The 19,661-nt window shown below is 43.9% G+C and overlaps 1 protein-coding gene across 8 annotated transcripts in view; it reads right to left on the bottom strand.

Annotated features, from left to right (window-relative positions):
* The window catches only part of TBL1X (transducin beta like 1 X-linked), a 230,767-nt gene that overhangs the window by 75,854 nt on the left and 135,252 nt on the right, over positions 1 to 19,661 (bottom strand). For 2 of the 8 annotated variants that reach the window (XM_032619263.1, XM_032619265.1), the window contains exon 3: positions 13,452 to 13,532. The exons of the other annotated variants lie outside the window; for them this stretch is intronic. The gene's annotated coding sequence lies outside the window, so the exon portion shown is untranslated. The remainder of the gene's footprint in view (positions 1 to 13,451; positions 13,533 to 19,661) is intronic. 8 annotated transcript variants of the gene reach the window in all.

The following is a 19,661-nucleotide window of genomic DNA, read 5'->3' as shown; positions in this document are numbered from 1 at the left end:
GTCACCACATGAAAAACAGTTCTGTGATCCAATTTTCCACGTTCAGTAGGATTGGTAACCCTGGGTTAAAGTTACTGAAAAACAATAAAAAGGAGCACCTAAATACATCAAACAAATACTAACAGTCATAAAGGGAGGAATTGATGGGAATACAATAACAGTAGGAGACTTTAACACCCCAATGATATCAACGGACAGATCTTCCAGACGGAAAATCAATAAGGCAACAGGGATCCTAAATGACGCAACAGAACAAATTAGACAAAAATGGACATTTTCAGGACATTAAATCCAAAAAAGCCCCAGAATACACATTCTTTTCAAGTTCACGTGGAACGTTCTCCAGGACAGACCACATACTAGGACACACAAAACAAGCCTCAAGAAATTTAAGGTGAACAGAAATTATTTCAAGCATCTTTTCTGACCACAACAGCATGAAACTAGAATTGAACCACAGAAACAGAAATGAGGAAAAAACAATTACATGGAGACTAAACACGCTACTAAAAAAACCAATGGGTCAACGATGAAATCAAAGAGGAAATTAAAAAATACCTTGCGACAAATGACAACGAAAACACAACCATACAAAATCTTTGGGATGCTGCAAAAGAAAACCCAAGAGGGAAGTTCGTAGCAATACACGCCTTCCTCAACAAGTAAGGAAAAAATGTCAAATAAGCAACCTGACCTACCACCTAAAAGAATTAGAAAAAAGAAGAAACAAAACCTAAGTCAGCAGAAAGAAGAAAATAATAAAGATCAGAGAGGAAATAAATAAAATAGAGTTTTATACAACAATGGAAAAACTCAATAAAACCAAAAACTGGTTTTTTGAAAGGGTAAACAAAAATCAACAAACCTCTGGCCAGGCTCACCAAGAAGAAAAAAGAGAGGACCCAAATAAACAAAATAAGAAATGAGGGAGGAGAAATAACATCTGATACTGCAGCAATTTTAAAAAGCCACGAGAACACTATGAACAATTATTATATGCCAACGAATTGGGCAACCTAGAAGAAATGGACACGTCTCTAGAAACATACAGCCCACCAAAACTAAATCAAGAAGAGATAGATATTTTTACAGACCGGTCACCAGAAGTGAAATAGAATCTATAATTTAAAAAAAGTTTCCTGCTAACAAATTCCAGGACCGACTGGCTTCGCACTGGGGAATTCTACCAAACAAACAACGAAAAACTTATAGCAATCTTTTTCAAACTCTTCCAGGAGGGTGAAGAGGAAGAAACACTCCCGAAGACATTCTATGAAGTCACCATCATCCTGATACCAAAACCAGACAAAGACACTACCAAAAAAGAAAACTACAGGCCAATATCTTCAATGAATATGGATGCAAAAATTCTCAACAAAATATTAGCAAACTGAATTCAACAACACATAAAAAAAATCATACACCATAATCAAGGTGGATTCACTCCAGGGTCACAAGGATGGTTCAACATATACAAATCAATCAATGTGATACACCACATCAAGAAAAAAACCACATGATCATCTCTATAGATGCAGAATAAGCATCTGACAAAATTCAACATCCATTCATGACAAAAACCCTTCACCAAAGTGGGTACAGAGGGAGCATGTCAACATAATAAAAGCTACTTATGACAAACCCACAGCCAACATAATACTCAGTGGTGAAAAGCTGAAAGTCTTTCTGCTAATATCTGTAACAAGGATGCCACCTCTACCACATCTATTCAACATAGTATTGGAAGTCCTAGCCACAGCAATGAGACAAGAAAAAGAAATAAAAGGTATCCAAATTGCAAGGGAAGAGATTAAATTATTATATGCAGATGACATGATATTATATATAGAAAACCCTAAAGACTCCAGGCAAAAACTACTAGAACTGATAAACGAATTCAGCAAGGTAGCAGGATACAAGATTAACATACAGAAATCTGTTGCACTTCTTTACACTAACAATGAAATATCAGAAAGGGAAAGTAAAAAGAAAAGAAACCAAAAAAAATAAATAATCCCTTTTAAATCGCTTCAAAAAAAGTATTTAGGAATAAACCTCATCAAGTAGGTGAAAGACTTATATGCTGAGAACTATACAACACTGATAACGGAAATTGAAGATGATTCCGAGAAATGGAAAGACATCCCATGCTCTTGGACTGGAAGAATTAATATTGTTAAAATGGCAATACTACAGATTACCCAAAGCAATACTATGGATTACTACCCAAAGCAATACTACAGAATACTACCCAAAGCAATCTACAGATTTAATGTGATTCCTATAAAAGTACCCATGACATTTCTCACAGACGTAGAACACATAATCCAAACATTTATATGAAACCGTAAAAGACTGAGAATTGCCAAAGCAATCCTGAGGGAAAAAAAAAACAAAGGAGGAGGCAGAACCCTCTCAGACTTTAGGCAATACTACTACAAAGCTACAGTAATCAAAACAGTGTGGTATTGATACAAAAACAGACACACGGATCAATGGAACAGAACTGAGAGCCCAGAAATAAACCCACACAGCTACGGTCAATTAATCTCCGACAAAAGTGGCAAGAATATACAATGGAGAAAAGACAGTCTCTTCAGTAAGTAGTGGTGGGAAAGCTGGACAAACACATGTAAATCAAGGAAGTTAGAACACACCATCACACCATACACAAAAATAAACTCAAAATGCCTTAAAGACTTATAAATATAAGACATGATACCACAAAACTCCTAAAAGAGAGCATAGGCAAAAAATTCTCTGACATAAATCATACCAGTGTTGCCTTACGTCAGTCTCCCAAGGCAACAGAAATAAAAACAAAAATAAACAAATGGGACCTACTCAAACTTATAAGCTTTTGCACAGCAAAGGAAACCATAAACAAAACAAAAAGACAACCTATGGGCTGGGAGAAAATATCTGCAAATGATGCGACTGGCAAGGGCTTAATTTCCAAAATATACAAACAGCTCATACAACTCAATTAAAAAAAAACACAACTCCATCAAAAAATGGGTGGAAGACCTAAATAGACATTTTTTCAAATAAGACATACATATGGCCAAAAAGCATGTGAAAAGATGCTCAACACTGCTAATTATTAGACAAATTTAAATCAAAACTGTAATGAGGTATCACCTCACAAAGATCAGGATGGCCATCATTAAAATGTCTACAAATAATGAATGCTGGCAAGGGTGTGGAGAAAAGGGAACCCCCCCCCCACACTGCTGGTGGGAATGTAAACTGGTATGGCCACTATGGAAAACAGTATGAAGATTCCTTAAAAAACTAAAAATAGAGTTACCACATGATCCAGCAATCCTACTCTTGGGCATATATCTGCAGAAAATGCTAATTCAAAAAGATAAATGCAACCCAATGTTCACAGCAGCACTATTTACAATAGCCAAGACATGGAAGCAACATAAGTGTCCATCAACAGATGAACAAAGAAGATGTGGTACACACACACACACACACACACACACACACAAAATGGAATATTACTCAGACATAAAAAAAGAATGAAATAATGTTATTTACAACAACATGGATGGACCTAGAGATTATCATACAAAGTAAAGTAAGTCAGACAGAGGAAGACAAATATCATATACCACTTATATGTGGAATTTAAACTATGATACAAATGAACTTATTTACAAAACAGAAACAGACTCACAGATGTAGAAAACAAACTTATGGTTACCAAAGGGGATTTGGCAGGCGCAGGGTTCAGGAGAAGATAAATCAGGACTCTGTGATTAGCAAATACACATTACTATATATAAAACAGATAAACAACAAAGTCCTTCTATAAAGTACAGGGAACTATATTCAATGTCTTGTAATAAACTATAATGGAAAAGAAAAAAAAACAATAAGAATAGTTTACACAGGGCTTCCCTGGTGGCGCAGTGGTTGAGAGTCCGCCTGCTGATGCAGGGGACACGGGTTCGTGCCCCGGTCCGGGAGGATCCCACATACCACAGAGTGGCTGGGCCCGTGAGCCATGGCTACGGAGCCTGTGCTCCGCAATGGGAGAGGCCACAACAGTGAAAGGCCCGCGTACCGCAAAAAAAAAAAAAGTTTACACATAATTGCATCTATTATCCGCCTGGCTCTGTTCTAAGTGCTTTAAGTTATGTAATCCTTTTAATAAACAATGAAAGAATCCTTCCTACCAGAATCTCACAATGTGTTTTCAATGATATATCCAGGAACCACCACTAACAGTGTCATACCAGGGGTTCACATACACTAAATTATCTCTCTCCTGTTACGATTTTCTCATGGCTCTGAGCTGTAGGCAGCAGAAATCTTGTGAACCACCTTCCTCATCTGGCTCCTCCATGTACCCAGGTATCCACCTAGATAATGACACTCCACGTACAATATGCTATGGTTTGCCCAACTCTCCCAAATTTCCGACTTTTCATAAATATGCTGAAATTTTAAAGACAACTTTCTGATTGACTTTGAATACATCAGTTGCTAGACAGTCCAGTAAAGGGAGGTTCTGCTGTTGGAAGACTGTAGGTTCTCCAAGAGAATATAAAACCAACATGCATTTCTTTAGACTCTGGAAGCTTGAAATCTAAAGATGACAGTACTTGACGGAAATGAATCCAAGTGTGCCAAGTTGGTAATGACTTACAAAAATAAATGTTACTTTTAATATCATAATAGTGTCAAGAAGTAGGACACTTCTAGATGAGGCTTTATACATTGGGAATTAAAATCAGGCCATCATCCTCATTTCTCTTTTCACTCACCGAACTAGGAAAATGGGTACTGTGAGGTGAAAGGTCACAGTGCATTAAACATCTCACTTCTTATCATCTCATCTTTTTTAAAAAATCTACTTTTGGAATACCTTTTATTTAGGTGGATTATTTATTTTTTTTGCCACTATGGTAAGAGTGTACCCTTCTCTTTTTACGTGTAAACTCAAAGAGACAACACTAAAGGGATCCCTTCTCTGTTAAAGTTCTATATATGACACAGAAAAAATGTTTTGAATTTTTTCTTAATGATAAATATTAATTTTGTGCATAAATTCCAAAGGCCTATCCTTTAATATTCTTTAAGAATAAGCATATATACCATAAACAAAACAGAAAGCTATAAATTAAAACCAAGTAACATCCTAAAAGATCTTCCTTTGAAAAAGCCTGCATGGTCGGGCTTCCCTGGTGGCGCAGTGGTTAAGAATCTGCCTGCCAATGCAGGGGGCAGAGGTTCGAGCCCTGGTCCGGGAAGATCCCACATGCTGCAGAGCAACTAAGCCCGTGCGCCACAACTACTGAGCCCGCGTGCCATACTGCTGAAGCCCACACGCCTAGAGCCTGTGCTCCACAACAAGAAGCCTGCTCGCCGCAACTAGAGAAAAGCCCTCGCGCGGCGATGAACACCCAACACAGCCAAAAATAAAAAAAAATAAAAATCAGTAGCCCTGAAAAAATTATTTTTTAAAAGTCTCCATAGTTAAATGGTAATATTTGTTGTCCAATGCCTAAAAAAAATGTAGAGTTTGAATGTTATTTGTAAGTAACATTTCAGTACTGTTATCTGTAGACGGTAATCTTGGCTGTGCCATCAACTCTCCTTTCCTGCGCACTAATGTGTCAACAGATCATTACTGTACGAAATGTGAGAAAGGTTTTGGTAAAGTTTCTGACCTATATTTGAGACGGGGGGAAACGGTTCCTACTGCAGCACGCCCGTAAAGCTGGCATTTACCCAGACAGTTACCGATAAAAAACCTCATTCACAAGCTAATGATGTGGACACACTCTGCACACGACCAGGGCGGGGGTCTGAGAACTTTCCGGGGAACCCAACTCTCTGTGGTCCAAGGAGGCAACAGAAACTTAGAATCACGCAAAGATTATAAACACACGTTTATCTTCGTTTCCCAAAGTAGACTGTGTTCATTTTAGCGCTCATTTCTAAAACAGTAGCTCTTAAAGATGACAACGTGATATTTAAAGCAAAGATATCAAGATCAAATCTGTTGGAAAATTCTAGGTTTGAAAAAGGTAAAACAGATCCGAGAAGCTAAACAAACCCCAAGCAGGATAAACACCAGAGAAAACCCCAAGAAAAGCTTAGTGAGGTTGGGGAGGGCGCTATGCAGGTGAAGACGACACAGAACAGGAAGCGAAACAGAGCGACTCCTGGCCCTGGAGGAGAGCACCTGCCTTTCGTGAGGGATCCATACGTGAACACGGCACGACCCAGTGACCCTGCTCTGCTGGGAGCAGATGGCAGAGTGACCAGACCACCAGGCTCCTTAGGAAGTCTGAGCATTGCCACACCGAAGGTACATCCGCCTGCACACTGAAGACACCCTTGGGGGTTTCTGAGAAGTCACAACCTCTGTTCTTGAAGTCAGTCACACTGGAGCTGAGACAAGTGCTTGGAGGGACGTCCTTGGCAGTCCAGTGGTTAAGACTCCACGCTGCCAATGTAGGGGGTATGGGTTCGATCCCTGGTCGGGGAACTCGATCCCACATGCCACGTGACGCGGCCAAAAAAAAAAAAAAAAAGAGAGAAGTGCTTGGATAGGGGGTGGTACTTGGAGGGATGGGGCAAAAAGGGCTTTCCGGGTGGCATGGCAGCTCCATGCCTGGCCCCATCCTGCTCCCATGCCCCTGCAGTAGATCTGTAACCCCAGCTAACTTCCCACTCCACCTCAGTCTTGGAGTCTGTTTCTTGAGAAACCTTCTTAAAACAATGGCTCCAGTAGCACCCGGTACAAAATTCCGCATACAACTGCCCTGTTCTTTCAAGTGCCCTTCTCACGAATGCTGCAAACACTTCTTTTTTTAATAAAAGAAAATGATGGTGTTTTGTATCTTTGATCAAAAAGCCCACGTGGCAGGCATTTCAATAAATACATGCTAGTCCACACGGTGTGCAGAAAAACACAAGGAATGCCCCAGAATACTTCAGATGGGATGTACTTGGCGGTCTCTGTTATTTGTCTAGTTAGGTTACTCTATTGGTTATCCTCCCCTTTGCTGAAATTGAATTTAAAAATTGGGAGACATGTCGAGATACGACAACACAAGAAGGTAAAGTTCCAGAAGTGTAAAGCAGGGGTGAGCACACTTCTTCTGCGAAGGGCCAAAGAGCAGGTATCTTGGACTCTGCAGCCATCCTGTTACAAGTACTCAACTGTGCCTCAGCTCAAAAGCAGCCACAGACTGTACGTAAATGGGCGTGGGCGTGTTTCAATAAAACTTTACAAAAATAGGTGGAAGGCGGGGTTGGCCTACAGGCAGGAGTCTGCCGACCCCTGCCCTGGGGCAAAATCATGTTCATTGTATTAAGGTGTGCACCCACAACTCATTACTAAATTAAAACAGACAACCGTAAAATATCATTAAGGGTGACTTGAGACATGAACACACGACAGAAGCGCTTTATTCCGGAAGTGAAGCAGGTCTGTGCCTCGTTCCTGGGAAGGACCACAGTGGAGGCGGCAGCAGGAGCGTGGGGTGCACTTCAGCCCAGGTCCCTGGGTCCTGGGACACACACACAGCTGCCACGGGGAGCCCTCAGGACACTCGGGCAAATGCCGTGCTGCGTTAAGATGGTGCTTTCAGAACCCAAGTGCAAAGTCTCGCGAAAACTTCCCAATTCTTTTATTTTATGGATCACAGAAGCGTGAACCTGAACAGAATAATCTCATCAGTGCGGAGATGACATCTTTAATTCGTTTTCCTTTTTAAAAATTATTTTTAATAGGTTTAGTTTTTAGAGGAGTTTTAGGTTCACAGCAAAATGGAGGGGAGAGCACAGAGAGTTCCCATACGCCCCTGCCCCCCCCCCACATGCACAGCCTCCCCCACTGTCCACACCCCCCTCCAGAGGGTACATCTGCTACAGCCGATGAACCCGTACGGACACACCATCGTCACCCGAAGCCCATAGTTTATATTAGGGTTCACTCTTGGTGTTGTACCCTCTATGGGTTTTGACAAATTTATTATGAATGACATGTGGCCACCACTAGAGTATCATAAAGCATAGTTTCCCTGCCTTAAAAATCCTCTGTGTTCCACCTACTCGTCTCTCCCCGGCCCCTAAACCCCGGCAACCACTCATCTTTTCGCTGTCTCTGCAGTTTGGCCTTTTCCAGAAGGTCACAGAGTTGGAATCATACAGCATGTATGTCTTTTCAGGTTGGCTTCTCTCATTCGGTGATGTGCATTTCAGGTTCCTCCATGTCTTTTCCTGGCTTGAGCTCATTTCTTTTTAGCGCGGAATAATAATTCCATGGTCTAGATGCAACAGTTCATTTACCCATTCACCTACAAAAGGACATCCAAGTTCTGGCAATGATGGATAAAAGCTGCTATAAACATCTGTGTGCAGGTTTTTGCACGGAAGTAAGTTTTCAACTCCTTTGGGTAAATTTTATTTTTAAAAAATGCCATTAGAATTGCATAAGTAATACATGTTCAGGGGAGAGATTTTAAGTGATTCTCAACCGCAGGCAGTTTTGTTCCCCAAAGGTCATCGGGCAATGTCCGGAGACATTCCTCGTCACAACTCGGGGGGCCCTGGCACGGAACGGTAGAGGTCAGGGATGCTGCGAACCTCGTACAATGCACAAGACGTCCCCTCCATGAGAAAGGATTATCGGGCCCCACGTGTCACTAGTGCTGAGGTTGAGCAATCCTGACATGAGGATAAAATGTTAAAAGTTTTCGCTCCCCAACTCTTCCCACTCTCATCACGCAGAGACAGCCCGTACTCACGAGCTTCTTGCAGTCTTCTACAAGTTTCCGCACATACCTGTTCTTACTTATAACACAAATATATTTTGCTGACTATAATCTTTGAATTTAGTCATGAGTGGCACATACCAGTTGTTTTCATCACTAACATCCTTGAACAGCAAGGCGGCTTACTACCTGCCTACATAAAACCACTCCTTGCCCGCCAGTCCACAAGGAAGTGTACATTTTATAAAGTCCCTTAGGTCCATTATACAACTTAACCATCACAGCAGCCCTTTCGTTATTCCCACTTTGTGGCTAAAGAGGCCAAGATCTAGAAAGTTCAAGTGAACAGAACCGGTGCTTCACAGATCATAAGTGGTTAGGATTTGAACCCCCAGTTCTAGCTTCAGTTTTGGGGCTCTCATCATTTCACAGCACAGCAATTCACAATGCACAGTAATTTAGATAGAAGGTACGTAGTCAGGTTTTTAAAAATTTATTAATTAATTTATTTTTAATTTTGGGCTGCTTTGGGTGTTTGTTGCGGTGTGCGCGGGCTTCTCATCGCGGTGGTTTCTCTTGTTGCGGAGCACAGGCTCTAGGCGTGTGGGCTTCAGTAGTTGTGGCACGCGGGCTCGGTAGTTTTGGCTCACGGGCTCTAGAACGCAGGCTCAGTAGTTGTGGCGCACGGGCTTAGCCGCTCCGCGGCATGTGGGATCTTCCCGGACTAGGGCTCAAACCCGTGTCCCCTGCACCGGCGGGTCGATTCTTAACCGCTGCGCCCCCAGGGAAGTCCGGTAGTCAGTTATTTTTGCACAATGGAAGTACCTCGGAATTTGCAACCAGTAACACACTTTATTGAGAGAAGTCTTCTAGACACTTTGAATAATCAATGTGCACGTACACAATGCACCCATTACGCATAACTCTAACCCTTTCGCATTTGGTGAATCGTTAACACTTCCGAGCTGGTCTGAACGTACTCAGTCATTTGCACTGTACCGACGAGCAACTAGGTTGAATTCATTTGGGGATCTTCCATGACACTCTGTTTTTTTTCACCTGGCTGACACCAGACTTGCTCACAGTTACTCTCTATGTCTAGGACATAGTAGCCGGAACAGGAGTGAGCCGCCGTGTGGCTTTACGTTCTGTTCACGTGCGCATCTGTCCCATGACGTCAAACCCAGACTCATGGAGTCTTAGGTCTACAGTGAATATCTTACTTGGAGAGGCCATTTATTTATAGATGAGGAGTGCGACCAAGTAGGTCGTTCCTCTGACCGAGAAACCAGCAGGGTATGCAGTCAGCTGAGCTAATGACAGCAGCAAAGGAATGGCAGCGCTTTAGGCATAAAACCTAGGCAATTTCTACATACCCTGATTCCCATTAAAATTCTTAACGCTGTTGACTGATCTGCCTTCAAGACGTTAATGCTTCCCTGCTCCACCGCTGGTACTGGAAACTTGTGGAATCATAAGCAGCGATTATTATTAAGATACATGACTGCAAAGGCATAGCTAAATACGTTCGACGTGCATTCTCACAGAAGGCCTGATTTCATGCGACAATGGCTACTCAACATGAGTATTTTCCAATTCCTAAAATGAATGTTGCCCACCTTTTTAGAACTCTGATTCCTCGCTGCCCTTTCCTGCTACGTGACCCTGCTAACTAGAATAAACTTGTGTGGGTGCCCTTCCATCGGTCCTCCAAAGACGGGGGCTGGAAGGACACGCAGGCTGGGTCTCTCGGACACGATGGCTTAAAGAGTTTTATGTCTGCTTCTTCCTCGGTCTCGTGTGGCTGAACCACATCAGCGTTAAGTTTACTCTCACGTGCGGTGACTGCACGAGACGGTTTCTAGTATGAAATTCTCTGGGGAAAGCAACACTTCAGACAATTTGTGCGAAGCAGGACCAAGAAATCTATCAGTTAAGTAAAGCCCGCTTTTATCGTGATGAAAGCACGCTGGCATAAGCCCAGCGAGGGAGCAGGTACCACTGACCTCTGGCAATGGATGACGTGGGGCACTGAAAGATAACATACCTCACGGAAGCAAAAGCCAGTGCGGGGTCTGGCATTGCCTCTGTCGAAAAAAGACTTGAGTTTTCCTAGTTTAAAAGGGAGACTGAACCTTGAGATAGAAAAAGAACACATGAGCATTTCTGTGCGTCAACTACCTCTCCTGACTGGCATCAGAATTCCCAGATTCCTAAGGGCGTGAAGGTCCCCCACTGGCTTTTATAGTGTGGGCTTGGGATGCTGGAATCACATAAAATATAGAGAAATCTCACCGTGCCTCGTCAGGATTACGTATGCCCAAATGTGCACGTGTGGGACAGAGAAACACAGCACTTGTGTCATGCTTCAGGGCAACACGGATGCATTCCCCACCACTGAATTCGTCACCGTGCTCCGATATCTCACAGACTTGGACAGCCGATCACCAGGGGGGTCGGAACCTGGAAGTCACGCCAGGTTGTCTGACCCTAAATCCCGTCGTCCTTCCACTGCACCACTCGGCCTATCTTTATTTTTTTTTTTTTTTTTTTTTTTTTTTTTTTTTTTTTTTTTTTTTTTTTTTTTTGCGGTACGTGGGCCTCTCACTGCTGTGGCCTCTCCCGTCGCTCCAGATGCACAGGCCCAGCAGCCATGGCTCACGGGCCCAGCCACTCTGTGGCATGTGGGATCTTCCCGGACCGGGGCACGAACCCATGTCCCCTGCATTGGCAGGCGGACTCCCAACCACTGAGCCACCAGGGAAGCCCTCGGCCTATCTTTAGATGGCACTTCTGAGGGACTCTTAAAAATAAAAAAAAATAAAAAACCGGTCCTTCTTCTAACAGTTTATATTTGCCTTGAAGGCCAAACTCTTGCCTATGTCTTGTTTACCCATCTCAATCATGCTGTATTTACGCCCGGTCTAAGCCGGCTTTCTCTTCTCTGGATTTCAGTGTGGCTTTGTTTCTCAGAAATTTACACTCGGTGCTTGCAAAGGGTAGTGGCTCCCTTACAATACATCCCTTACAATGCAAGCTGGCAGACTCTCTGAGAAGCAGTGTGGTCCCGGAGTGACCTTGGCTAAACCCCAGAATCCCTCGCTGAGGGCTATCAGTTAAGTAAAGCCCGCTTTTGTCGTGACGAAGCCCTCCTGGTGTCATGAAGCACTCCAGTGTGTCTCCTGGTAAGTAACGTGACTTTTCTGTGCCATGACATGTTCAAATACACACAAAGCCAGACGTGTAGGCTTGTACAGAACGACAGTTACAATTATAATCACAGCATGGGAACAGCTGCACACTGGGCATTGGAGTTCTGCTGTGTTCCTTTTGTTCTATGTTCTCTGGGATTTTTAAAGAAAAAATAAAAACCAAGATGAATCTTATGTGTATTTTACCACAATTAAAACATAAATAAAAAGCCAAGATAAATCTACAAACATTTTCATCAGTCACTTCCACAAAGGAATAAATGTGAGAATTCCCTTAAAGGACTAAAACAGTCACACAAAATTGTAAGAGAATAATGCTTTCGTTTCAACTGGAACATAATCACATTTATCCCTATTTTTTATTTCTTTTTTTTTTTTGCGGCACGTGGGCCTCTCACTGCCATGGCCTCTCCCGTCGCGGAGCACAGGCTCCGGACGCGCAGGCTCAGCGGCCACAGCTCACGGGCCCAGCCGCTCCGCGGCACGTGGGATCTTCCCGGACCGGGGCACGACCCCGCGTCCCCTGCATCGGCAGGCGGACTCTCAACCACTGCGCCACCAGGGAAGCCCCCTAGTTTTTCTTAAATGGAAACGAATTACTTGGTTTTCAAACAACGGAATTCTTAAGTGAGCAAGCGTGTCTAAGAAAGAAAGAAAGAACAGGATCACGTGAGAAAACAAATCAGATTAGACTGAGTGTAGATGCTACAATTCTTGACTAGTGGTTATCTTCACACTACACTTAACCAAATGATTTTATCTGCCTGCCTTTCTCTATTTTATTGATACCATCTTACCAGCCTAGTAGGCAACAGGCTTCTTCATGCAAATATAATTTCAAACATAGTTTCAAAAATGCAAACGCCCTATTTCCTATAAAAACAAATATAAAGGAAAACTAGAATTTAAGTGAATTCCTAGTTTAAGCTTAGCCTGATTTCCTTTGAGCTGTTCAAATTTCTCTCAGGCCTTAAGATCACTTTCATGAATTAAAGAAAATATGTTAAATGCATAAGTATATAGGTACTTGTGTATACTAAGAAGCTCTGGGGATGATATTTCTGACAACAAATTAAACCGAACAGAGTGTTACCCTAAAATGGTACTTGGAAGATGTCATTGTTAACAGAGGGAGCCAGTGCTGTGTCAGATTTCCGGTTGTGTGAAGAGAAATGTTCACAAGTCACACACAGCCCTAACTGCACAGAAAAGCACTTTGCAAAAAAACGCTGAAAATGCCCTTCCGTTCTAAGTATGACATTTACATGGTTTTACAGAAATATCACAGATTAAAAATAGAAGACAGTGCCTTTTAGTAGGGCACAAACCTTGTTCCCAAAAAAGTATATGAGAAAAGTATGCGAATTCTGAGAACTCTTTCTCAGTTTGGATCCTCCATTATATAGAGATTTACTTCTTTTTCAGTGGGAAGAGACAGTCCCTTACAAGGACAGGGAGGCGAGCTCTGGCACTGGGAACAGAAAAGCAAATGTACCTGAAGTGGGCGAGTTTCTTGGTTGGGGTTTTACACCTGCATCTCCGACCGAAGGAAGTCTCCCCAGGGACTGATGCTTAACTGTGAAACGGTGACACAAACGAGGTTCAGAACGGTGTGATAAATTAGGGAGACGGCTCGATGACCCACCAAGACCCCTGGAAAAGCCCCCGTACACGAGCAGAGCATTCAACAGGTGTAAATACACTCATGTGACTTGTCACGTTAACCTGTTCGATTCGAGGTTGGCAGACCTGTTCTTAAAGGGCCAGGCAGTAAATAGTTGTCACTCCATGGGCCACACAGAGTTACAACCACTCAATTCCACCACTGTAGTGAGCAACAAAGACAATACAGACATCAATGGGTACAGCTGTGTTCCGAGGAAACTTTCGTGACATGCAATGAAATTAATAGAACTTTCACGCATCACGACTTGTCGCTCTTCTTGGTTTGATTTCTTGGACCACTTAAAAATGTAAAAACCATCCTTAGCTTGTTGACTGTACAAAAGTAGGTAATGGGTTAAATTTGGCCCACAGGCTCTAGTTTGCTAACTCTTGTGTGAGATAAGATGAAGCACGGTTAGATTCCATTGCTGTCATACCTTACCAAGATTACTTAAAAATGAACCTCCAGGAAAACAGGATGGTTTCTCAAAACATTCAACATACAATTATCAGATGATCCAGCAATTCCATTTCTAGGTATAAAACCAGAAGAACTGAAAGAAGGAACTTGGACAGATGTTTGCAGCCCAATGTTCTTAGTAACATTATTCACGATCACCAAAAGATGGAAACAACCCAGATATCCACCGATGGACGAATGGATAGACAAAATGTCGTCTATACGTACAGCGGAATATTATTTAGCTTACGAAAAAAATGAAATTCTGACACATGCTGTAATGCGGATGAACCTTGAAGACATTATGCTAAGTTAAATAAGTGAGACACAAAAGGACAAATAACCTAGGGTCCCCCTTACATGAAGTACCTAGAGTAGTCAGAAATGGAGACAGAAAGCTGGGGGGCGGGGGGGGGGGGATGGAGAGGAGAGGAGAGTTATTACTTAGAGTTTTAATTTGGGAAGATGAAAAAGTTCTGGAGATGGATGGTGAATGCACTTAATGCCACCGAACAGTATACTGTGTACTTAAAAGTGGTTAAAAAATGGTAAATTTTATGTTACATATGTTTTACCATAATAAAAAAGATCTCAAAGAAAATGAACCTTCAATGCAAATGTACTTCTTCCAAAGACCCTGCTGTTGGCTACAGACAAACTTAGATCGAAATGTCTATAACAATTTACTCTGAAGCAAGTCAAGAATAAATGTCTGCTTTCTTTCCATAACCCAGAGTCAAACTCTCCAACTGTGAAAAGAAGTTGTCCTCAGTGATCTTCAAACTCACAGGTGACATTCTGAGATACTTCCCAGCAAGGCAGAGGCACTCCCCAGAAACAATCGCAGGATCTTGGTAGTTTCTGGAATATCTGAACGTCAGTCAAACCCAGGAATCCTTAGGCAGCCTCTGTCCTTGGAGAATTTAGCTTCCCAGTGGCAGAATGACACATTCTGGTTAATTAAATTTGTATTGATCTTCGTGGCTGGGAAATGGGATCAACGTTATTGCTAAATCAAGGTGAACCGTAAAAGTCATTCAAAAAAGTTAACACATTTTGCCGTTAGATGATGGTCAGGACCGTACTTGTGATTGGAGCAGAAGCCCAAGAAAAGTAGCAGGTATTCAGATCTACTTAATCTAGAGGCTGAATCACTTCTTCCCACCTAAGACGAAAGCTGCAAGGTGAGGGAAAAAAGGGAAATTTAAGCGTAATTCTTGGTGGACGCCGTTTCCCTCATTAGAAAGAAAAGAGTTAAGAAGAGTAAGGTGATATTGACACACCTTCTGAAGAGGTCTCCCGATGGCAGGTTCACTAAATTCTGATCTCCTACAAGCTTACTTTGTAAACCTCTATGAAAATACAAGGGATTATCGAATGACTTTGGAAACCTTTTAGCCACCTGAAGTTTCCAAAAGGAATCTTTTTTTTTTTGGCTGTGCCTCTTGGCTTGCAGGATCTTAGTTTCCCCACCAGGGACTGAACCTGGGGCCCCAGCCGTGAGATCACGGAGTCCAAACCACTGGACTGCCAGGGAAGTCTCAAAAGGCATCTTTCTGACCCTTGGCTTGCTTTCTGTTTGACTGCAAATCGAGCCCCTTTGGACAGGACTGCACTGCCATCCATCTTCCCCGTGAACTCACCCAGCCCCTGGCTTCATATCCCAAATACATGTCTCAGGGCCCTGGTCTTCCCAGCTGCACACGCATCTCTGGACCAGCCTGCGAGATGCATCCACTGAGAGGTCCCACCAGCATCTCGCACATGGCGTGTCCACAGCGGAACCCTTCACCCACCCGCCACCCACACCAACTCGCCCCTCCTCCAGCCCGCCGTCTGAATAAATGACACCTGCCTCCTACTCAGGGTCACGTGCCAGACCCACACTCCTCCAGCTAGGCCGTCTGCGTGTCTACTGGCGCTCCCCGCTGAAGAGTGTCCCCAGTCTGTGCTTTCCTTCCCAGGTCCGCTGAGCTATGCTAGTGGAAAATAAGACTGGGACTTCCCTGGTGACGCAGCGGATAAGACTCTGTGCTCCCAATGCAGGGGGCCCAGGTTTGATCCCTGGTTAGGGAACTAGATCCCACATGCATGCCACAACTAAGGAGTCCGCCTGCTGCAACAAATGAGCCGGGGAACCGCAACTAAGACCCAGAGGGAGGGAGGAAGGGAGGGAGGAAGGGAGGGAGGGAGGGAGGGAGGGAGGGAGACTGCCTTATGCCTGGAACCCGCTTGGAGCCACTTCAATCCCTCCCCCACCAGCAGCCAGCCACCAGTTACTGCAGTGGGAAGCCACTGGAGGGTTCCAAGTCCAAACACATCACCATTACCATCACATCCTGTAAGGAACTGTCTGGGGGTCCCCTGCACACTGCTCTCACCTCATCTCCTGGTCCGTCGCTTGCCTCCATCATGCTGGCCTGGCCTCCTTTACGTCCCTCGAGTTTCTAGAGCTCCGTCCCGCTGCCTGCCCTTTGCATGTGCTGTTCCCTCCTTCTGGAACTCTTTTCTCCAGGCTCTTCCCAGCTACATCCTTGAGACTTCAACCCATCAGTCTCCATTTCTTAACTGCAGTGTGGAAGCGCTCCCACCCCAAGCCCCGCGGTCACATCACCCTGCGCATTCTTCACAGCATGTGCTCCTCTCAAGGCATTTCGCTGACCAGGTCCCCTGTTTACTGCCTGTCTTCAAGCAGCAGGCAAGCTCCAGCAGGGCACGGCCTCCGCATCCACATGGCTGAGCTCAGAGTGTGCCCAGCTCACGCTCCACCCGCAAAGCTAAGCTTTGTGCCAGACGCAACGAAGATGCTTAATAAACAGCCTAGGACACGGAAGAGCATATGAACTGAAGTTCAGAATACAACACGACGTACTTAACACCCAAACTCCAGTGAAGATGGCATTTTCCTCCTTGACGACTCATGTGCCATTTTCAGGTCTTACAGGGCTTTTATAACAAGCATTAATGACAACCATAAAGTGTGTGCGTGTAAGCCGTGTGGAATCACATCCCTCTAAATTCATATGGTTACGAGTAGATGCTGGTGCATCCCCGTGTCACCTACATACAAGAGTTTAATATCAGCAGTACATAAGACTGACAACCAGGCTAGTCTGACACATACATAATTACTAGGCTTCACTCTTTGCTGGAAGGTCTAACAGTTAAAAGATAAAGGGCAAAAGGTTCTCGTAAAGGAGTCTGCCACTCCCAGTGGCTGAGCCTGCTGTCTGCTGTCGCCAGCCAGGCACCAACTTACGTGTGCACAGCTCAGGAAAGTGACACCAGGAGGCCCAGGGAACTGACACACGCTTACCTGTGCCTGCTACTTCCTCTACAGAAGAAACTCAGGGCGGGATGCCCTAGACACAGGGATGGACGTGCACAGCTGGAAAGCAGTGCTCAGAACCGCCCCCCCCCCCCCCGCCCTTCTTCCCCCACCTCCGGATACACCTGCTCCCAAAGCCGGTCCAAGTTTGCTCAGCTGTCCCTGCTGCTGCCATGACACACTTCACTGAGATATTTCACATGATGAAGTATGAGTGCACACAGAGCCTCGCTTCTGGTTTTTTGCTAAAATGAAGTTGATGCTCTATGGACAGGGTGAGTGGGAATCATTTTAACAGACGCTGTGAAATTAGGTGTGGGAAGGACAACCACGATGACTGGAAGGCAAGGTAGAAACGTAGGAAGATGCAGAAGTTTGAGATTTCCGTGCAGGTGTCCTTGAGTTTTCACTAGAAACTGGAAACCACATGAAATACACTACGGGTGTGGATGGTGTCAGAGCAAAGGGCAGAACTTCCTGGCTGTGAACCTTCCTCAGAGCAAAGGTACTGGCAGACGACTGAATATCCACGTGCTTTAGGTTAAAACAACCACCACAAAAGTAAGGCGTGTTTGTATCTTTTTTTTAATGATTCCCAGCTTAACTGACTTTTCCAATTAACATGACAATGCTCAGGTGAGGTTGAGGGGGGAGGTTTCCAAGGTCCTTTCTCACTGAACTGCCTACTTCATCCGTGTGAGAAATATCCATGTCTAACGTGCACATATGAAGAAGTCACTTGTGCTTCCAAATGCCAGGAAGTTCTGATCGTTACCAGTGATTACTCACCCTTCTTGGAGTCCTGAGAAGGCCCCAAGTTAAATGGCTACAACTTTATAATACAAAATTAATGCAGTAAATCACTATATCACAATATTCCAGACACCCCCAATACTCTGAAGCCCCTTCACCACACACAAGGGTCTAAATGCTGAATATGTAACATAAATAAGAGTATTTTCACTACAACGAGCTTCTTAATATTAGAAAAGGATACACAATGGAATCTGAAGTAAATTCATATTGAAATGAGTAAATCCTGTACTGTGTTGAATATATTAGCTTATACAAATTCATTTATGAAACTTTTATTTAAATGCAGCTATCTGTGAAGTGAGCTATATGCCCATGAAATATGATAAGTTAGAAAACAAAACATCATGCCCATCCTCTACATCTAATCCCTCCTCCTCCCCCACCTCTATCTTTACTGACTGAATGATCTCTGGGGGACACGAGTGTAAGTCAAAAGGCTTCTGGAGCCCAAGACCAACGGTTTGCTGGTTGCCTCCTTGGGCTCCCATGGTACGCCGTATGCACTGCCATGAAAGAACCGAAGATCCTCGTATCCGTTTGCATTTATCTATCTATTCTGGTGGGTCTCAACTGGGGTGATGCTGCCCCTGCCCCGGGGGGAATATCTGGAGACATTGTGGTTGCTATAACTGTTGGGGGGAGAGCTACTGGAATCTACTGGGTAGAAACCAGGGATGCTGTTCAACATTCCACAATACAGAGGACAGCTCCCACTACCAAAAAGATCCAGTTCCAAATGTCAAGAGCGCCAAGATTCAGAAACCCATTCCATCTCCTTATGTACCTGGGGAATTTATCTGTTCTTCCTGGAACCACTTTTCATGTGCTATACAAGTTGAACCTTTTTTTCCCCTTGCTCCTATGTTGTCTGTAAGACACCTTCATTCCAGGTAGGAACTCAACCTTGCTTCTGTCTTTCCCGCATTCAAAGACTCTCCACATTGTAATGGGCAACTAGCATGTCCTCACAGATTGGCAATCCACACAGCTTTGACACTTCTCTCTTCTAAAGCTACCGTCTCACGGGCTTTCCTGGTGGCGCAGTAGTTAAGAATCTGCCTGCCAATGCAGGGGACACGGGATCAAGCCGTGGTCCGGGAAGATCCCACATGCTGCGTACCAACTAAGCCCGCGCGCCACAACTACTGAGTCCGTGTGCCACAACTAATGAAGCCCATGCGCCTAGAGTCCGTGCTCTGCAACAAGAGAAGCACTGCAACGAGAAGCCCACGCACCGCAACTAGAGAAAGCCCGTGCACAGCAATGAAGACCCAACGCAGCCAAAAATAAATGAAATAAAATAAATTAAATAAATGTATTAAAAAAATAAAGCTACTACCTCACAAAAATAACTCTCATACTCCCAACTCCTTCGCGCTCCACAGGTTAACTCCCACTGGGAAAGAAATACATTCTCCCAAAAGTTAACAGACTAA

Source organism: Phocoena sinus, chromosome X, assembly GCF_008692025.1.
Source record: "Phocoena sinus isolate mPhoSin1 chromosome X, mPhoSin1.pri, whole genome shotgun sequence".
NCBI lineage: Eukaryota > Metazoa > Chordata > Mammalia > Artiodactyla > Phocoenidae > Phocoena > Phocoena sinus.
This window is presented reverse-complemented; position numbering and strand designations above follow the sequence as displayed.